Below are 19,074 nucleotides of genomic sequence, written 5' to 3'. Positions count from 1 at the left end.
CCCACTCCCGCGCCCATACCGAAAGAGACTCCGGTTACACCTTCCCCTCCGGGCCAAGGCAAAACCAAGCATACCGCTTCCATCACCCCACCTTCGGACCCGGTGAAGAGGCATCACAAGTCTCCCGGCGGCTCGGGCTCGAGCCAGCCTACTAGCGGCGCCGAAAAACACCCTTCGGCACCGAAGAAAACCACACCAAGCTCCGTTCCGAAGACATCGGTTTCGAAACCTGGCCTCTCGGTGCCGACCAAACATAAATCTCTCGGCACCAATGCTCCCCTGCCGAAGCCTGCCTCGGCACCGAACAAAAAATCGGAGGCCTCGAAAAAGCATGGCACGGATAAACCAAAGAAGCCGTCGGCTCCGAAAACATCGGCACCGACAGACGGTGCCGGAGGAGCTATTCACGCCAGATCCTCGTCAAAAGACTTTAACAAAGGATCCAAAGACTGGACATTTGACTTTGTCTTCAAATTTGAAATTATGCTCAAATTGCGATTAGCAAATTGCGAATCGCAATTTGAGAATTACTTCCCATTCATTCCCATGGGTCTCCTGGCCCATAGAAATGAATGGGAAGGTATTCCTTAATTGCGATTTCGCAATTTGCTAATCGCAATTAAGGAATTTTAAGAAATCGCAAAAGTTTTGCGATTTTTTAAATACATCCCGTTTTGCAATTCTCAAATAGCGATTCTTTAAGAATCGCTATTTGAGAATCGCAAATGGAGATGTTGATACATATGCCCCCTGCTCCCTTAGACTCATTAGTGGTATCCACAGCTAGGAAGCGATCCAATTCTCAGTCATCGGGGGAGGCTCCACCACCCGATAAGGAGTCCAAGCTCTTAGATGCGTCTGGCAAACGCACTGCCTCGCAAGCTGCCAATATGTGGCGCATCGCCAACATGCAAGCGCTGCTGGCACGGTACGACAGAGCGCACTATGATGAGCTGGAGGCTCTCATGCAACATCTCCCAGAAAAATATAAAAATAAAGCTCATGAATTGATACAAGAGGGAAAGATCATTACCAACACCTCTATTAAATGTGCACTGGACGCAGCAGACACAGCTTCCAGGGCTATAAACACCAGTGTTCTGCTTCGCCGCCACGCCTGGCTCAGAATCTCAGGCTTTAAGCCGGAGGTCCAAGCATCTATACTGAACCACCCTTTTGACCAACAACACTTATTTGGCCCAAAAGTAGACGAAGCCCTGGAAAAATGAAGAAGGATACAGATACGGCGAAGTCTATGGGAGCATTACAGTCCCACACTCCTAGACGCTCCTTTCGCCGTTCCTCCTTTCGAGGCACTGGCAGAGGTTACTCTGCCGATAACGCCTGTACGTCCTACAAGTCCCCTCCTCAGACTACCTTCACAAAGGGCTATCAAAGAGGTGGATATAGAGGGAACAATAATAAAGGCAGGGGCAAAACCAACACCGCCCGTTCTGCCACACCGCCCACACAATGACTTTACCCCGCTCCCCCCAGACCATTCCACTCCAGTCGGGGGCAGACTACAAGACTTTTTTCAAACCTGGGAGACCATAACATCAGACAAATGGGTGACCCAAATTATTCGGTCAGGGTACTGTCTCGAACTAACATCTACCCTCCCAAATATTCCACCCAGGCACCTTACAATGTCACAAGAACATACCACGCTGCTGAAACAAGAGGTAATCTCCCTCCTGCAAAAACAAGCTATAGAGAAGGTCCCCATCAATCAACAAAATTTAGGGGTCTACTCTCTGTACTTTCTGATACCAAAGAGAGACGAGACCCTGCGGCCCATTCTAGACCTCCGGCCTCTAAATGCATACATACATTCAGACCATTTTCACATGGTAACTCTCCAACAAGTTCTCCCACTCCTCTGCCAGGTCGACTTTCTCACTACACTGGACTTGAAAGGCGCATACTTTCATATTCCAATACACCCTTCTCACAGAAAGTACCTCAGATTTGTAGTGGACGGGCAACATTATCAGTTCAAGGTTTTCCCCTTCGGGGTCACAACCGCACCAAGAGTGTTTACCAAATGCCTAGCAGTAGTGGCGGCACACCTCAGAAGACAACACATTCACGTCTTCCCTTACTTGGACGACTGGCTAATAAAAGCCGCGTCCTACAACCAGTGTGTGCAACATACAAACACTACCATCCAACTACTCCACCAGCTAGGTTTCACGGTGAACCACCAAAAGTCCCAGCTAATACCGTCTCACACAAAGCAATACCTCGGTGCCACTATAGACACCTCAAAAGCGATAGCCTATCCCAATTCAGCCAGAATCGCAAGCATACAAGCCTTGCGCCAAAGATTCATCCTTCAGCACTCTCTTCCAGCAAGAGTGTTTATGAAGCTAATAGGGATGATGGCATCTTGCATCTTCATAGTGCCTCATGCAAGACTCCACATGCGTCCACTCCAAGAGTGCCTCGCACGCCAGTGGAACCAGGCCCAGGGACAGCTGACGGATCTGGTGTTGGTGGACGGTCACACCCATCGCTCTCTGCAGTGGTGGAACTCCACAAACCTTTCCAAAGGGCGACCGTTCCTGGACCCGGTTCCTCAGGTAATTCTAACAACGGACGCATCGCATCTCCGGCTGGGGAGCGCACCTATTACACCTCACAGTGCAAGGTATATGGACGCCACAACAAAAGTTACTCCACATCAACCATCTGGAGTTACTGGCGATCTTTCTAGCCCTGAAATCGTTTCAGAAACAAATCTCAGCCAAAGCAGTGCTCATTCGCACAGACAATATGACTGCAATGTTCTACATTCAAAAACAGGGGGGGGACACACTCTCCACAGCTCTCTCGGTTAGCACAGAGCATATGGAGATGGGCAATCCCACAAAAAATCTTTCTCCTGGCACAACACGTCCCAGGGATACAAAACACCATGGCAGATCTGCTCAGCACACAAACGCAGCAAATGCACGAATGGGAACTGCATCGACAAGTTCTTCGCCCATTCTTTCACAAGTGGGGGCATCCTCAGATAGACCTCTTCGCCACCCACGAAAACAAAAAATGCCCAAGCTTCGCCGCCAGATACCCACACCCATTGTCCAAAGGCAATGCGATATGGATGAACTGGTCAGGCAAATTTGCATACGCCTTTCCACCTCTCCCGCTAATTCCATTAGTGGTAAGGAAGCTACAACAGCACTCCCTCACACTCATTCTGGTAGCTCCAACATGGGCCAGGCAGCCGTGGTACACCACACTACTACAGCTCTCGGTGGTACCACACCAAAAACTGCACCTGTCCCCATGCCTCCTAACCCAGAACCATGGAGAAATCAGGTACCCGGACCTAGCTCAGCTCAACCTTGCAATCTGACTCCTGAAATCTTAGAATTTGGATACCTTAACCTTCCTCCTGATTGCATGAACATTATCAGGGACGCCAGACGTCCTACCACGCGAGCATGCTATGCCGCAAAGTGGAAAAGATTTGTTGTTTACTGCCGTAACAATACAATCAACCCTTTAGATGTATCCATACAGCACATCATATGCTACCTGCTCCATCTACAAAGGTGTAACCTGGCATATTCATCCATCCGTTTACACCTAGCAGCAATTGCTGCTTACCTACAAAACAGACAGCATTTATCACTTTTCAGAGTGCCTGCTATTAAAGCTTTCATGGAAGGCCTTAAAAGAGTAATTCCGCCCAGGGCACCACCCTCACCTGTGTGGAATCTAAACGTAGTTCTTACAAGGCTCATGGGTCCGCCTTTCGAACCAATGCATAAATGTGAGCTGCAGTTCCTTACTTGGAAAACAGCTTTTCTCGTAGCTATCACTTCCCTTAGAAGGGTTAGTGAAATACAGGCGTTCACTATACAAGAACCCTTTCTACAGATACATCACAGCAAGGTGATTCTTCGCACAAATCCTAAATTTCTGCCCAAAGTCATTTCCCCCTTCCATCTCAATCAATCGGTGGAATTACCGTTTTTTTTCTCGCAACCTCAATCTGTTGCGGAAAGGGCTCTACATACACTTGATGTTAAAAGGGCTTTACTTTACTACATACAAAGAACGCAATCTTTCAGAAAGACTAAACAGTTGTTTGTCTCCTTCTCTCCACCGCATAAAGGCAACCCCATCTCAAAATCAGGGATAGCTAGGTGGATTGTAAAGTGCATACAAATTCGCTATCACAAAGCAAAAAGAACATTATCTGTTCCACCTAAAGCCCACTCTACAAGAAAGATAGGGGCTTCTATGGCTTTTCTAGGGAACATACCCTTAGATGACATCTGCAAAGCAGCCACATGGTCAACACCGCACACCTTCACAAAGCATTACTGTGTAGACGTGCACTCCAAACAACAAGCTAGTGTGGGCCAGGCTGTACTAAAGACACTGTTTCAAACCACTGCAACGGATACCGGTGGTCGCCGCTAGGGTTGGGTACTGCAGCTCATATGCCTCGAACGGAATATGCTACTTACCAGTATGCATCTGTTCTTGGCATGTAGAGCTGCAGATCTATACACGCCCACCCGCCTCCCCGGCTACCTGTATCCGTTCCAGTCTATCTTATTTAGATACAACACACATGGGTTTCTTTACTATTATCACTATGCTCCATCTTTTCCCTGCTGGCGAAAAACAATCTGAGGATGGAGCTGAAGCCCATGCGCAGTACGGACCGAAGGAGGAGTCACCAAACTCGTGACTTCCAAACATTGTCCAAGAAGAAAAACAAACTGCAAACATCCGGGCCCAACACCAGATGGCGATCTATGCACAGTGTATAGATCTGCAGCTCTACATGCCAAGAACAGATGCATACTGGTAAGTAGCATATTCCTTGTACAAGCTCCCTTCTTGTCATGTATGCAGCAGATGAGACCAGCATGGCAGTTAGGTCTGGTGGCTCAGTGGACTCATGCTGTTAGGAATGGCCCTTTCTGCAGGGTCATCCCCAAACTCTGTGCCTTCTTCTTCCCCTTTTTGCTGAATTCATATTTGTTGGTTTTAGGACTTTATACACTTTACTTCTCTTCTAAAAAGTGCTACATTGCTTGTGCTCTCTCCTTTCTAAGTAACATTGGCCTATCCACATATGGCATGATTAATTTACCTATACGTCCCTAGTAATACGCCTGTGCCCAGGGCCTTTAAATTACATGTTACTAGTGGGTCTACAGCATTGATTGTGCCCCCCAATTAAGTGGCCTTTAAAACATGTCTCCGGCCTGCCACTGCAGAGCCTGTGTGTGCAGTTTTAAACTGCCATTTAGATCTGTCAAGTGAAATCCCTTAGCAAACACAATAAGATGTTGGACGATGCGCTGAAACCGTTCAGGCACTCGCCCCCAGTCACCAGATCTGGATTGAATTCATCATTTTGTTATACCAGTTCAGACCCAGCCATATTCAAATCAATCTTGCCCCTGGGCCTCATGGGAATAGTGAAGGCTGAACTGCCAAGCCAGGTCTTCCCTGGACCAGAAACAAGCATCCTGTGACCGGTTTCGGGGTAACACCATCAGCCAGGCTAGCTTGAATCCAGTGGCGAAGTAAGCAAGTATTTGCTAAGTTAAACCTCTTGCCACACCAAATCTTCTTTTTGATACATACATGTCAACCCTGTTGAAGGTCCTGGAAAGCCCATAGTTCAGGGTTCAATGTATTTAGAAATCTGTATACGTACTTTCAAGTTTTACATAACCTGGTATTGAAAAACTCCGGGATACCCTATTACATGTTATAAGTTTGATTTCCAAGTGGGGATATATACCTAGTTCATATTTGTTATCTCTAGAATCCGAATTTGAAATCCTAACTTATGGTGAAGTTGAATTTTCTATTACAATTCTGAAAATACCACTTTTAGATAGTTAGCATGTTCTTGCCCTAGCCAATTGGTGCCTGCACCCTGTCTTTGATCACATGACTGTGTTTAGTTGGCACCTGGGCTTTGTGCATTCCTCCCAGACAGCCACACACAATAGGAACTTACGTGTGACTGAATTGGCCATTCTGACAGGATGGGAGGAAGGATCTGGACCTCACCTCACTTACACCTGAATAGGCTGTGTCCTGTTCCCACACAAAGGGCTGCCTACCACCTGTTGTTAGTGTAGAGCCAGTGCTGACAGTCAGGGCATCTTTCCACTCCAAATGCTTTTTTTTTTAAGTCTCCCTTACTTCAAAGGCACAACTGGGTATAAGTACTGGACCTCAGACACCACCCTTCGGGAGGCTTCTGAAACTATGGATACTCTGCCAGGAATAAGAACTGCTGTGCTGCTGAAGAGACTGTCAAGCTGCTTGAATGCTACTCTGCTCAACTCCTGCGTTGCTGTGTTAACTTGCAGCCTCATGTCCTCTTGCCGGGGTGAGAAGGACTGGACCTGCATCACTAGAACCCAGAGTGACTCTAAGGTATCGTTGGTTGTCTCTTGATCCAAGGTGCTTACCAGCCGAAGCATCACATCTTATCTTCTGGGAGGTGCATCCTCAAACAGAACCACGTATTGCTGCTTCATACATTAAGCCCTTCACAGGAGGTCCACATCACCCAGCAGCTTCGGAATTGACGCATTGCCAACAACATGGCAGCTCGACAATGACCTGGGACTCTGCATCGCAGTCTCGCAGCCCAACGTAACTGACACATCGCCTCGGCTGTTTGCCACATCCATGATGCCCAGACTTCGCATGGACAGTTCCAACAAAGGGATCCTCACCAATGACGCTCAGGACCCTGCACCGCAGCATCACCACATCGGATCTGACACATCACTTGATTGCGCAATGCTTGCTGCCTCAGTTCCACTCAACTCTCCACAACTACGATTTAAGGTACTTTGTTCGGCAGACCTAACCTAATCCCCATCGCCAGCCTGTGCTCCATTGAGGTTGGTCTGAACTTGTGACTTTGTCCTGGTCCGGACCGTCCAGATATCCCTGGTTACTGTTGCCTAAGCGTTTTAAATCCTATATTTCCATTTCTACTTTTTGGATTTTTGTTATTTTGGATCTTGTTTTAATTATTAAAGTCAAATCTCCTGTAGTTTCCTAAAGATCTCTTTGTGCGGAGCCTTCAATACTTTTACTGTTTGAAGTGTTGCACAAGTACTTTGCACAATGCCTTCAAGTTAAACCCGGCTGCTCTGTGTCAAGAACGAGAGGGGAGCACAGGTTGTTTTGGGGATTGCTTGTGCCGTACCCTGACTAGGACTGCGGTTGCTGCTTGACCAGGACTCACACTCCAGTCAACCAACAATTTCTATCAAATGCAGTCCCTCAATGAAATGCTGTTCGACCTCATGTTTACAAATGGCAGCTTTACTCAAGACTTTCATCATTCTTGGCCTGGATTACATCTTTCTTGTCAGAAAGATATTTTCAGATCTTTTCAGGTCCTGGCTCCCCTCTTTTCCTCACAAAAGTGTGCATTGCACCAGGGAGTACCACAGGGTTCTATACTAAGCCCACTTCTATTTAATCTGCACTTGCCAAGAGAAGGGGGCTTTCACTGGTCTCATACAACGATGATACCCAATTAATGATCAGCTTCTCTAAAAAAAGCTCCGCCAACCTAAACAATTTCAGGGCTTATTTATTGGATATTTCTGACTGGATGGCAGCAAACTGCCTTCAGCTGAACTCCGGGAAATCCGAAATTCTGCTTTTCGGTAAGGATAGGGAGTTATGGACGGACCTTCTTTGGCCGGAACGTCTGAAGCCTGCCCCAGTCCACAAGGACTCTGTAAAGAACCTTGGCATTTGGTTTGACCGCGGTCTGACCTTCGAAAAACAAACCAAGTTTGTTGCTGGGGTCTGTTTTGGTCTCCTGCGGAGCCTCAGACCACTGCTTGGGTTCTTTCCCCCAGCGGTGCGGCAGTCCATTATCCAATCATCTGTTCTCGCCAGATTGGACTATGGGAATTGCCTTTACTTGGGAGCAACAAGGGCCAGTATAAACCGCCTCCAGAGGGTCCAGAATGCTGCAGCTAGGGTTCTGGTGTCTCTACCCAAGCATTGCTCGGTTGCCCAGGTGCTTCCGAAACTCCACTGGTTGCCAGTGGGTAAGCGCATTCAATTTAAAGCACTATGTATTTCACATAAAATTCTTGCAAAGCAGGCCCCGCCAGGCCTCCTGGATTTATTGGAGCCTTATGTTCCTACGCGCTCCTTGCGCTCCGCCGACCATGCCTTGGTCTGTGTCCCTCGGGTGCGGAGGGCCAGAGCAGGGGGGCGCTCTTTCCGACACCTAGCAGCAAAATTATGGAATTCTCTCCCGACTTCAGTCAGAACTATTCCTAGCCATCTGACCTTTCGCAAGGCCCTGAAGACGTGGCTCTTTCCCCTTTCCATCATCTAACCCTCTGTGACCTGCTCCGGTTCTCGCTCCCGGGTTCTCGCTGCTCTGCTGCGACGCCTCGTTGCTGTGGCAGCCATGCGCATTATACATTTAATAATAATAATATTAATAATAATAATTCTAAGGTTGTTAAAATGAGTTGGGTGAAAATACTTATCGAATATTCAGCACCAAGATGCCCTTAGGTGTCCAGTGAAATTTACAAATTCACATGTTATGTTATGTGTTGTGTTAACAATATTTGATTTCAGAGCTTTGTGAAGAAATAGGAGGTCATTTTTAACTGGGAGAGAAGGAAGTCTTACCTGTCTTACGCCGCCACCGCCAGGAGTCATTTTTGGGGGCCAACGTGCAGCCAACGAGCAGCAGAGGACTACAACCACCGCGTCGCCGCCCCGGGACTCTATCTCCCGGCAGCCCCAGCGGCGGCGCGCACAGCTGACGCGCTGTGAGCGCCAGGTGACACTTGAAGAGACCGGGCAGACCGGCGGAGCAGGGGGGAGAGAAGGAAGTCTTACCTGTCTTACGCCGCCACCGCCAGGAGTCATTTTTGGGGGCCAACGTGCAGCCAACGAGCAGCAGAGGACCACAACCACCGCGTCGCCGCCCCGGGACTCTATCTCCCGGCAGCCCCAGCGGCGGCGCGCACAGCTGACGCGCTGTGAGCGCCAGGTGACACTTGAAGAGACCGGGCAGACCGGCGGAGCAGGGGGGAGAGAAGGAAGTCTTACCTGTCTTACGCCGCCACCGCCAGGAGTCATTTTTGGGGGCCAACGTGCAGCCAACGAGCAGCAGAGGACCACAACCACCGCGTCGCCGCCCCGGGACTCTATCTCCCGGCAGCCCCAGCGGCAGCGCGCACAGCTGACGCGCTGTGAGCGCCAGGTGACACTTGAAGAGACCGGGCAGACCCGCTTCGCGGGACGTGCGCGGGACCGCGCCGGGCTAAGCCCGGGCAAAGGGCGGGCCGTCTGTGGCCGTCAGGGGCAGAAGGAGGCAGGGCTCGGCCATCCCTCTGACATCGGATTCCAGGACATCTGCCCCATATCAGGTACTGCTGTTGTCTTTAACATTCTTGCTCCATGAGTGTTGCTGTGGAGTTGATCAGCGTTAGTGCACTTTGGCTGTAATCTGGATCGCGTAAGATCTTTGAGCCTGCTCGTGACTTTTTGTTCTTTGACAACTGTAACGCATGAGTAGAGATATTAACTGTTCCAAGATCCCGTGAAAGTTAATCCGCGCATTATTACCTGGAGTAGCCTGGGTCTAAGGCTGTGAGACCTTGCAGGCAGCAAGTCAGTAGTTACAGCTGACATTTAATCTCGGCCCATATCCTATTATGTCTGGCCCTGAGAAAAACAAGGTGGTCACGGGGGCCGGCTCCATGAATAATTTTCTTGTTAGAAGGGTGACCAAAATCAACGATGATAGAAGGGCTTCTTTGGGTAAAGCAGACGCTCTAGATTACGCCCTCCCTCCAGCTACAGCTGCTACACTGGAGGATTCCCAAGATGGCGAAAGAAGCGTGGACTGCATGTTAGGCGAACACAACGCTACCGAGCCAATCAGTACTATAGTAGCTTCCATCCACCAGGAGCCTGATACTGCATTGATGGTCCCTACAATGAATGATACGTTATGCCTCGACTCTGAGGAAGAGGCAGTAATATTGGAAGAAACTAGGGGAAAGAGACCCTTTAGATCATGCAGAAGGCAGCAAAGCAAGAGGGGGGGGTAAGACCGCCCACAGGAGAAGAGGGGAAAATCACCTGCCGGATAGCTACATCTCCCCCAAATCCAAACCAAATGCAGAGATAATAAAGGAACCCAGTATTACACTGAGCCCAGAGCAGTTTGGTTTGCTAATTAAACGTATAGAGGCGGCTGTTGACCTAAAACTTAAGGCTTCCATTGACTGTCTTACAGTCAAATTGGACACCGCAAATGCGGAGCTTAAAAGACTAGGAGGTCTTTTGGACCAACAGCTGGTTAAACTTTCTCAGGTGAATCCCTTACCCCCTCAAATTAGCTTAGCAAGTCCCGAAGTCATGGGAGATAGTGCCACAAAAGCCCCCAACCCACTTTCCTCGACCCCTCCGGCTAGTTGTCCGGTTAACAACCCTACTGTTCCCCCAGCCATCCACTCCCCACCAGTAGACTTGGATGCTGATCAGGCTAGGGGATTCCAGAGACCTGGCCCCTTATATAACACTAATGCTGCACAATGTAGACGCATCAATACTATTAATTTGCCCCCGGATTGCGCCCCTTATGTCATCGTACTTGCAAATGTTCCGTCGTTTTGCTCAGGTAATTCTGAGCCGCAAGAGGAAGCGCATGATTCTCTCAAAAACAAAGTGGTGGCCTGGTTAGGCGCTAAATGTGGTTTCCCTTCTAAACATGCTGGAGATATTATTACGACGAGGAGAGTGAATTGGATTGGCCCATCAAGGAAATCATGTAGAGGGGATTGCGTGGTGGTGAACTTTAAATACCCACAACATGTGGCCACAGTCCTCCTACGGGCAGCATCCCTGTTGGAGGACAGTAACAGTATTCGAGTTTGTCCGCTTGGGTATTTCTACAACCAGGCGAATTTTCCCTCCTTGCCCAGACCAAGATCAAATCCATTCACCCCGGTGGGGCCCAGTTGGGCTCATCAAAATTTGTTGCAGGGCCGTGATAACCCTAGTATATTTGGTCCCCCCATTACAACATATAACAGATTTAATGTGCCCTCAGGCCTCGACCTCTGTGATTGACGGGGTGAGGGAGAGGGTACAGAGGACGCCGCCGTAGCGGCACCAACACCAGCGGTCCTTGTACCTTCTTCTGAGGCGGTAAAGAACAGTTCACCAGAGATTATTATTGACAATGGGGACACGGTTAGACTGTTATCTTGGAACATTGCTGGGTTGCGGGCTAAGAAGGGAGACCCCAATTGGGAAAACTTTGTAAAGCGTTATGATGTTATCGCCTTGCAAGAGACTTGGGACTTGGAGTGTGACTACTGGATAGATGGCTTCACATCCTTCTTTGTCCCTTCTTTGCCTTCCCCTGCCGGACGGAACAAAGGAGGTCTCATGATGCTGGTTTCGGTGAATTTAAAATGCAAATTGATCTCGATAGACTGCGCCTCCAATAACTTTATTATTCTGGAGTTAACTTTAGAAGATGGTGGTAAACTACTGTTGGTTAACTGTTATAGTGCTCCTAACAGTAATCCAGAATCCATGCATTTTAATTGGTTATCTGATTTTTTAATTCTCTACGGAGACAAGCATTCCACTCTGTATAGATTCATTTTAATGGGTGATTTTAATGTTCATTTGTGTTCAAAATGTGTTATGGTGGAATCAGACGGGCCAGACAGCGTGTCCCCCCCCTCATTTAGAACACACTCAGAAGGGTTGGGCACTTGAACATGTATTGCAGGAAAATGAGCTATTTGAACCTGAATTTTATGATAATAGTACACGGGTCGCCACCTACACGGGAAGGGCTAGCGATTCGATAATTGATTTTATTTTTGTTTCGAGATATTTTCTTAATTATGTGATTTCATATAATGCAATTGCTATGCCCATGAGTGATCATAATCCTGTTGGATTGGTGTTAACAAATAGTGCCTTCTTGTCGAAATCTGTTGTTCTCCATCGGACTATATTGCCTGTAAAGGAAAAGGATCAGGGGAGAAGACTTAAATGGGAGACGGTTGTACCGGAATTTTTTTTCATAACTTTATCCAACTCAGTCGCGGAAGAGTTAATTGTGCGTGCCACTCCGTTAGCTGGGCACAATGATATCATATCTTCCTTTGAAGATATTTGCCGGTTTGTGTCTAGCAGTCTCTTAGCCAAAGGGCAGGGGGCCAAACAAAAGCCGGCTAAAGGCTGGTTTGATAATAATTGCAGTAAAGCTCATAACCGCCTTAAAAAAGCCCTCAATACTCGCCCAAGGGATAGGGAGCTTGTGGCGCGATTAAGAAAGGAGTATAACATGGCCACTACTTTGCGTAAAAATGAATTAAAAAGCAAAGCTTGGGAGGACTTAAGGGATAAAGCCACTCTAAAAAATAGCGCCGAGTTTTGGACAATAATAAATTCCCCATTACTTACAGGCGCTCAAAACTCAGCACAGGAATTAAATATCCCAGAGGAGGATTGGCTATGCCATTTCAAAAAAATGTATGACAGTAACAGGGAGCCGGACCCTTTCACAATCCCCGCAAATGAGAGCCCCATGGAGCCTGTGAGATTTGAAACCAGTGAGGTACTTAGAGCCATAGAGGAGACAGCAGGTCGCAAGGCCCCGGGCCCAGATGGAGTGCCAGCGGACATGTTCAGGGCAAATTCACTGTTTTGGGCAAATATTTTAACTAGAGTTTTTAACGCCGCTGCAATAGTGGGTTTCCCTCAGTCCTGGTCTTTAGCTACAATCGTCCCAATATTCAAAAAAGGGCAGAGAGGAGACCCAAAATGCTATAGACCTATATCGCTTCTGGACTCCTCGGTAAAAATTTTAGGTAAGGCTGTCCTGGCGAGGATTTCTGCGTGGGTTAAGGGGAATAATATCTTGTCCGAGGCACAATATGGCTTTAGGTCAGGGAGGAGTACTGAGGACCAATGCCTCAACCTCCACCTCATACTGTCCAAATATACCAGAGCAAAAGGGGGCAGCTTATTCCTTGGTTTCATGGACCTGTCCACAGCTTTTGATCTTGTTAATAGATCTAAGTTGTGGGAAATGCTGCTGGAGATGGGCCTCGACAGTTCCTTGGTACACTTTCTGGCGGAGCTCCACAAAGATCTGAGGGCCCGCATCAGAATGACCACCAACGGAAAGTGTACCGAGAGTTTTAGATCCACTAGAGGGGTCCGCCAGGGATGCATCCTGGCGCCAATGTTGTTCACGCTTTACGTGAACTCTTTGGAGGGCTACTTAACGTCTGCCACAAAGGATTTCCCGAGTATGGGGGGTGCACCAATTCCGGTGCTCCTCTATGCCGATGACGCGGTACTTATAGCTAGGACCCCAGTTGCCCTACAAAAGCTACTTGACGCCTTTGGCAAATTTATGACTAGTCTCGACCTGGTGATCAACAAAAGTAAATCACATACCATGTCAGTAGGATGTGGTAAGTGTAAAGAAAAAACCTTTTTTTGTGATGGAGAGGTGATTACTAGTGTCAAAGTCTTTACCTATTTGGGTGTGATTTTTGACCAAAGGGGAACCTGGACACCGCAGCTAACATCCAAAAGGAATGCAATTTTGGGTTTTGCTAAGAGATTGGGGGGAAACCTATGGAGGCTATTATGGCCGTTTATAAAGCTAAGACAATCGCAATTGCTAGATATGGTGCAGCTGTCTGGGGCTACGTTAATTCTAAAGATATCCAGACTGAGGAAAATAATTTTTTTCGCTCATTGCTGGGTTTACCCCAGTCAACTGCTACCTACTCAGTACATCTAGAGTTGGGGATGGGTTACATCCTAGACATAATAAATCAAGCTCCACTTTTGATGTGGATAAAGCTTTGGCTTAACCCAAACCTTAGCCTTAATCAGCGGATCATCAAAGATTGTCTCCAACTTGACCACAGGAGGGATATTCAGTGGCTGTCTTACATTGAAACTACGACAGCACTTCTGGGACGCCCTGAAATATTTAGTAGACCTGAAGCCCTGTGTAGAGCTGACCTGCCGTGGGTGAAAACAAATTTTCTGAGAATTCGCATGGTCGAGCGCGAAGCCCACGATCTATGTAAACCCTCTGTGAGGGCTCATGTTCTGATAACTCCATCTTGTGTGCTGGCTCCTTATCTAATAACGGTAACCAACCATTTCATAGATGGCTTTTATCCAAATTTCGGTTTAATCAAACTTATACGGTTCTGTGGGATGAGAAAGACTGGTGCAAGCTTGAGGAATCGTCTCCATGTAAATGTGATGGTTTCTCTATTCAGGATAATGCCCACTTTTTGTTTTTTTGTTCCTTCTATCATGAACCTCGCATTAGATATTTAAAATCTATTTTGAAGGACCTGGGTTTTATCCAGTATAAGCCTGCATTGTTATATTTACAGATGTTGCTCTCTCCATTAATTATGTACTGCACTGCTAGTTTTTTAGCCGCATCTGTGAGATGCAAGAGACTAAGGCTAAGATTGGAAGAACAATAGAAATTTGTATCCACCTTTATTGCATATTTGAGTGCATTTTTAATGTATTTTATGCAATTAATGCCTTTTTATACTGCTTTTTAAATCTATCAACTGTTTAATACTGTTTTAGACGAATTTTTGCTGTAGAAAGCTTTTATGATTTTAATTAATCGAATAAAGTGGAACTTGACTTGACTTGACTTGAACTAAAGAAAGGGTTTTGTATAAGATAATGAGAAAATTTAAATTTGCCTCTTATGTACATAAAAGATGCATAGTGTGTTCAAAATATACAGGTGTATGTAGATTATTAAAGATTGGTTAAATAAATAAAAAATTACAGGTAATTGAAGAATTTTGAAAATAGCCCTAAGAGCCAAATGACTGTTCCGTAGCGATGATGTATTTCTCTTGTTAGCACCTTCCCTTTGTGCAAACAACATGTGATAATCGATTATTTAAAAGTGACAATCAATACATCAAGTGCACACTTCTTTTCACATTGTTCTTTTATCCAATTGTAATAATCAAGCTTGTATAAATATATTAGTGATGTTTTATTAGAGCTAAACATTTAGTTTAAAAATCATTATAATGAAAGAACACATGTTGCTGGTTGTGTGCTTCATATTATTTTTCTTTTCAAACGAACTCTGTCAAATGAATAAAAAAATAGCTGAATAAAAAAAATATCTGAATAAGCCTTTCAACATTCTCCGTTGTTTCTTTAGTATGAGATTTTTGTACAAGATTCTGATGCATCTCATAAAAACTGTGCACAAGAGTTAAGGGTCAGTGAATGAATGAAGGATGAATGAAGATGTTCTTGTATAGCGCATGGCTACCCGGAAGCATCCCAGCGCAGCCAGGAGCACGAGACAAAACAAGCAGAGGATCCATTCTACCTGAAGGCTGCTGGAAGACAAGCAGAGAATCCATACTACCTGAAGGCTGCTGGGAGACAAGCAGAGGATCCATTCTACCTGAAGGCTGCTGGTAGACATGCAGGGGATCCATTCTACCTGAAGGCTGCCGGGAGACAAGCTGAGGATCCACTCTACCTGAAGGCTGCTGGGAGACAAGCAGAGGATCCATTCTACCTGAAGGCTGCTGGTAGACATGCAGGGGATCCATTCTACCTGAAGGCTGCTGGGAGACAAGCAGAGGATCCATTCTACCTGAAGGCTGCTGGGAGACAAGCAGAGGATCCACTCTACCTGAAGGCTGCTGGGAGACAAGCAGAGGATCCATTCTACCTGAAGGCTGCTGGTAGACATGCAGGGGATCCATTCTACCTGAAGGCTGCTGGGAGACAAGCAGAGGATCCATTCTACCTGAAGGCTGCTGGGAGACAAGCAGAGGATCCACTCTACCTGAAGGCTGCTGGGAGACAAGCAGAGGATCCACTGTACCTGAAGGCTGCTGGGAGACAAGCAGAGGATCCACTCTACCGTAAGGCTGCTGGGGGACAAGCAGGGGAGCCATTCTACCTGAAGGCTGCTGGGAAACAAGCAGGGGATCCATTCTACCTGAAGGCTGCTGGAAGACAAGCAGAGGATCCATTCTACCTGAAGGCTGCTGGGAGACAAGCAGAGGATCCATTCTACCTGAAGGCTGCTGGGAGACAAGCAGAGGATCCACTCTACCTGAAGGCTGCTGGGAGACAAGCAGAGGATCCACTCTACCTGAAGGCTGCTGGGAGACAAGCAGAGGATCCACTCTACCGTAAGGCTGCTGGGAGACAAGCAGGGGAGCCATTCTACCTGAAGGCTGCTGGGAGACAAGCAGGGGATCCATTCTACCTGAAGGCTGCTGGAAGACAAGCAGAGGATCCATTCTACCTGAAGGCTGCTGGGAGACAAGCAGAGGATCCATTCTACCTGAAGGCTGCTGGGAGACAAGCAGAGGATCCACTCTACCTGAAGGCTGCTGGGAGACAAGCAGAGGATCCACTCTACCTGAAGGCTGCTGGGAGACAAGCAGGGGATCCATTCTACCTGAAGGCTGCTGGGAGACAAGCAGAGGATCCACTCTAGCTGAAGGCTGCTGGGAGACAAGCAGAGGATCCATTCTACCTGAAGGCTGCTGGTAGACAAGCAGAGGATCCACTCTACCTGAAGGCTGCTGGCAGACAAGCAGAGGATCCATTCTACCTGAAGGCTGCTGGTAGACAAGCAGAGGATCCATTCTACCTGAAGGCTGCTGGGAGACAAGCAGAGGATCCACTCTACCTGAAGGCTGCTGGGAGTCAAGCAGAGGATCCATTCTACCTGAAGGCTGCTGGGAGACAAGCTGAGGATCCACTCTACCTGAAGGCTGCTGGGAGACAAGCAGAGGATCCACTCTACCTGAAGGCTGCTGGGAGACAAGCAGAGTATCCACTCTACCTGAAGGCTGCTAGGAGACAAGCAGAGTATCCACTCTACCGGAAGGCTGCTGGGAGACAAGCAGAGGATCCACTCTACCTGAAGGCTGCTGGGAGACAAGCAGAGGATCCACTCTACCTGAAGGCTGCTGGGAGACAAGCAGAGGATCCACTCTACCTGAAGGCTGCTGGGAGACAAGCAGAGGATCCATTCCACCTGAAGGCTGCTGGGAGGATCCATTGTACCTGAAGGCTGCTGGTAGACAAGCAGAGGAACATTTCTACCTGAAGGCTGCTGGGAGACAAGCAGAGGATCCACTCTAACTGAAGGCTGCTGGGAGACAAGCAGGGGAGCCATTCTACCTGAAGGCTGCTGGGAGACAAGCAGGGGATCCATTCTACCTGAAGGCTGCTGGAAGACAAGCAGAGGATCCATTCTACCTGAAGGCTGCTGGGAGACAAGCAGAGGATCCATTCTACCTGAAGGCTGCTGGGAGACAAGCAGAGGATCCACTCTACCTGAAGGCTGCTGGGAGACAAGCAGAAGATCCACTCTACCTGAAGGCTGCTGGGAGACAAGCAGGGGATCCATTCTACCTGAAGGCTGCTGGGAGACAAGCAGAGGATCCACTCTAGCTGAAGGCTGCTGGGAGACAAGCAGAGGATCCATTCTACCTGACGGCTGCTGGTAGACAAGCAGAGGATCCATTCTACCTGAAGGCTGCTGGTAGACAAGCAGAGGATCCATTCTACCTGAAGGCTGCTGGTAGACAAGCAGAGGATCCATTCTACCTGAAGGCTGCTGGGAGACAAGCAGAGGATCCACTCGAATTGAAGGCTGCTGGCAGTCAAGCTGAGGATCCACTCTACCTGAAGGCTGCTGGGAGACAAGCAGAGGATCCACTCTACCTGAAGGCTGCTGGGAGACAAGCAGAGTATCCACTCTACCGGAAGGCTGCTGGGAGACAAGCAGAGGATCCACTCTACCTGAAGGCTGCTGGGAGACAAGCAGGGGATCCATTCTACCTGAAGGCTGCTGGGAGACAAGCAGAGGATCCACTCTACCTGAAGGCTGCTGGGAGACAAGCAGAGGATCCATTCTACCTGAAGGCTGCTGGTAGACAAGCAGAGGATCCACTCTACCTGAAGGCTGCTGGCAGACAAGCAGAGGATACATTCTACCTGAAGGCTGCTGGTAGACAAGCAGAGGATCCATTCTACCTGAGGGCTGCTGGGAGACAAGCAGAGGATCCACTCTACCTGAAGGCTGCTGGGAGTCAAGCAGAGGATCCATTCTACCTGAAGGCTGCTGGGAGACAAGCTGAGGATCCACTCTACCTGAAGGCTGCTGGGAGACAAGCAGAGGATCCACTCTACCTGAAGGCTGCTGGGAGACAAGCAGAGGATCCACTCTACCTGAAGGCTGCTGGGAGACAAGCAGAGGATCCACTCTACCTGAAGGCTGCTGGGAGACAAGCAGAGAATCCACTCTACCTGAAGGCTGCTGGGAGACAAGCAGAGGATCCACTCTACCTGAAGGCTACTGGGAGACAAGCAGGGGAGCCATTCTACCTGAAGGCTGCTGGGAAACAAGCAGGGGATCCATTCTACCTGAAGGCTGCTGGAAGACAAGCAGAGGATCCATTCTACCTGAAGGCTGCTGGGAGACAAGCAGAGGATCCATTCTACCTGAAGGCTGCTGGGAGACAAGCAGAGGATCCACTCTACCTGAAGGCTGCTGGGAGACAAGCAGAGGATCCACTCTACCTGAAGGCTGCTGGGAGACAAGCAGAGGATCCACTCTACCGTAAGGCTGCTGGGAGACAAGCAGGGGAGCCATTCTACCTGAAGGCTGCTGGGAGACAAGCAGGGGATCCATTCTACCTGAAGGCTGCTGGAAGACAAGCAGAGGATCCATTCTACCTGAAGGCTGCTGGGAGACAAGCAGAGGATCCATTCTACCTGAAGGCTGCTGGGAGACAAGCAGAGGATCCACTCTACCTGAAGGCTGCTGGGAGACAAGCAGAGGATCCACTCTACCTGAAGGCTGCTGGGAGACAAGCAGGGGATCCATTCTACCTGAAGGCTGCTGGGAGACAAGCAGAGGATCCACTCTAGCTGAAGGCTGCTGGGAGACAAGCAGAGGATCCATTCTACCTGAAGGCTGCTGGT

This window comes from Triturus cristatus, chromosome 5_2, assembly GCF_964204655.1.
Source record: "Triturus cristatus chromosome 5_2, aTriCri1.1, whole genome shotgun sequence".
Classification (NCBI taxonomy): Eukaryota; Metazoa; Chordata; class Amphibia; order Caudata; family Salamandridae; genus Triturus; species Triturus cristatus.
The sequence above is the reverse complement of the archived record's forward strand: the minus strand, read 5'-3'. Positions refer to the sequence as shown.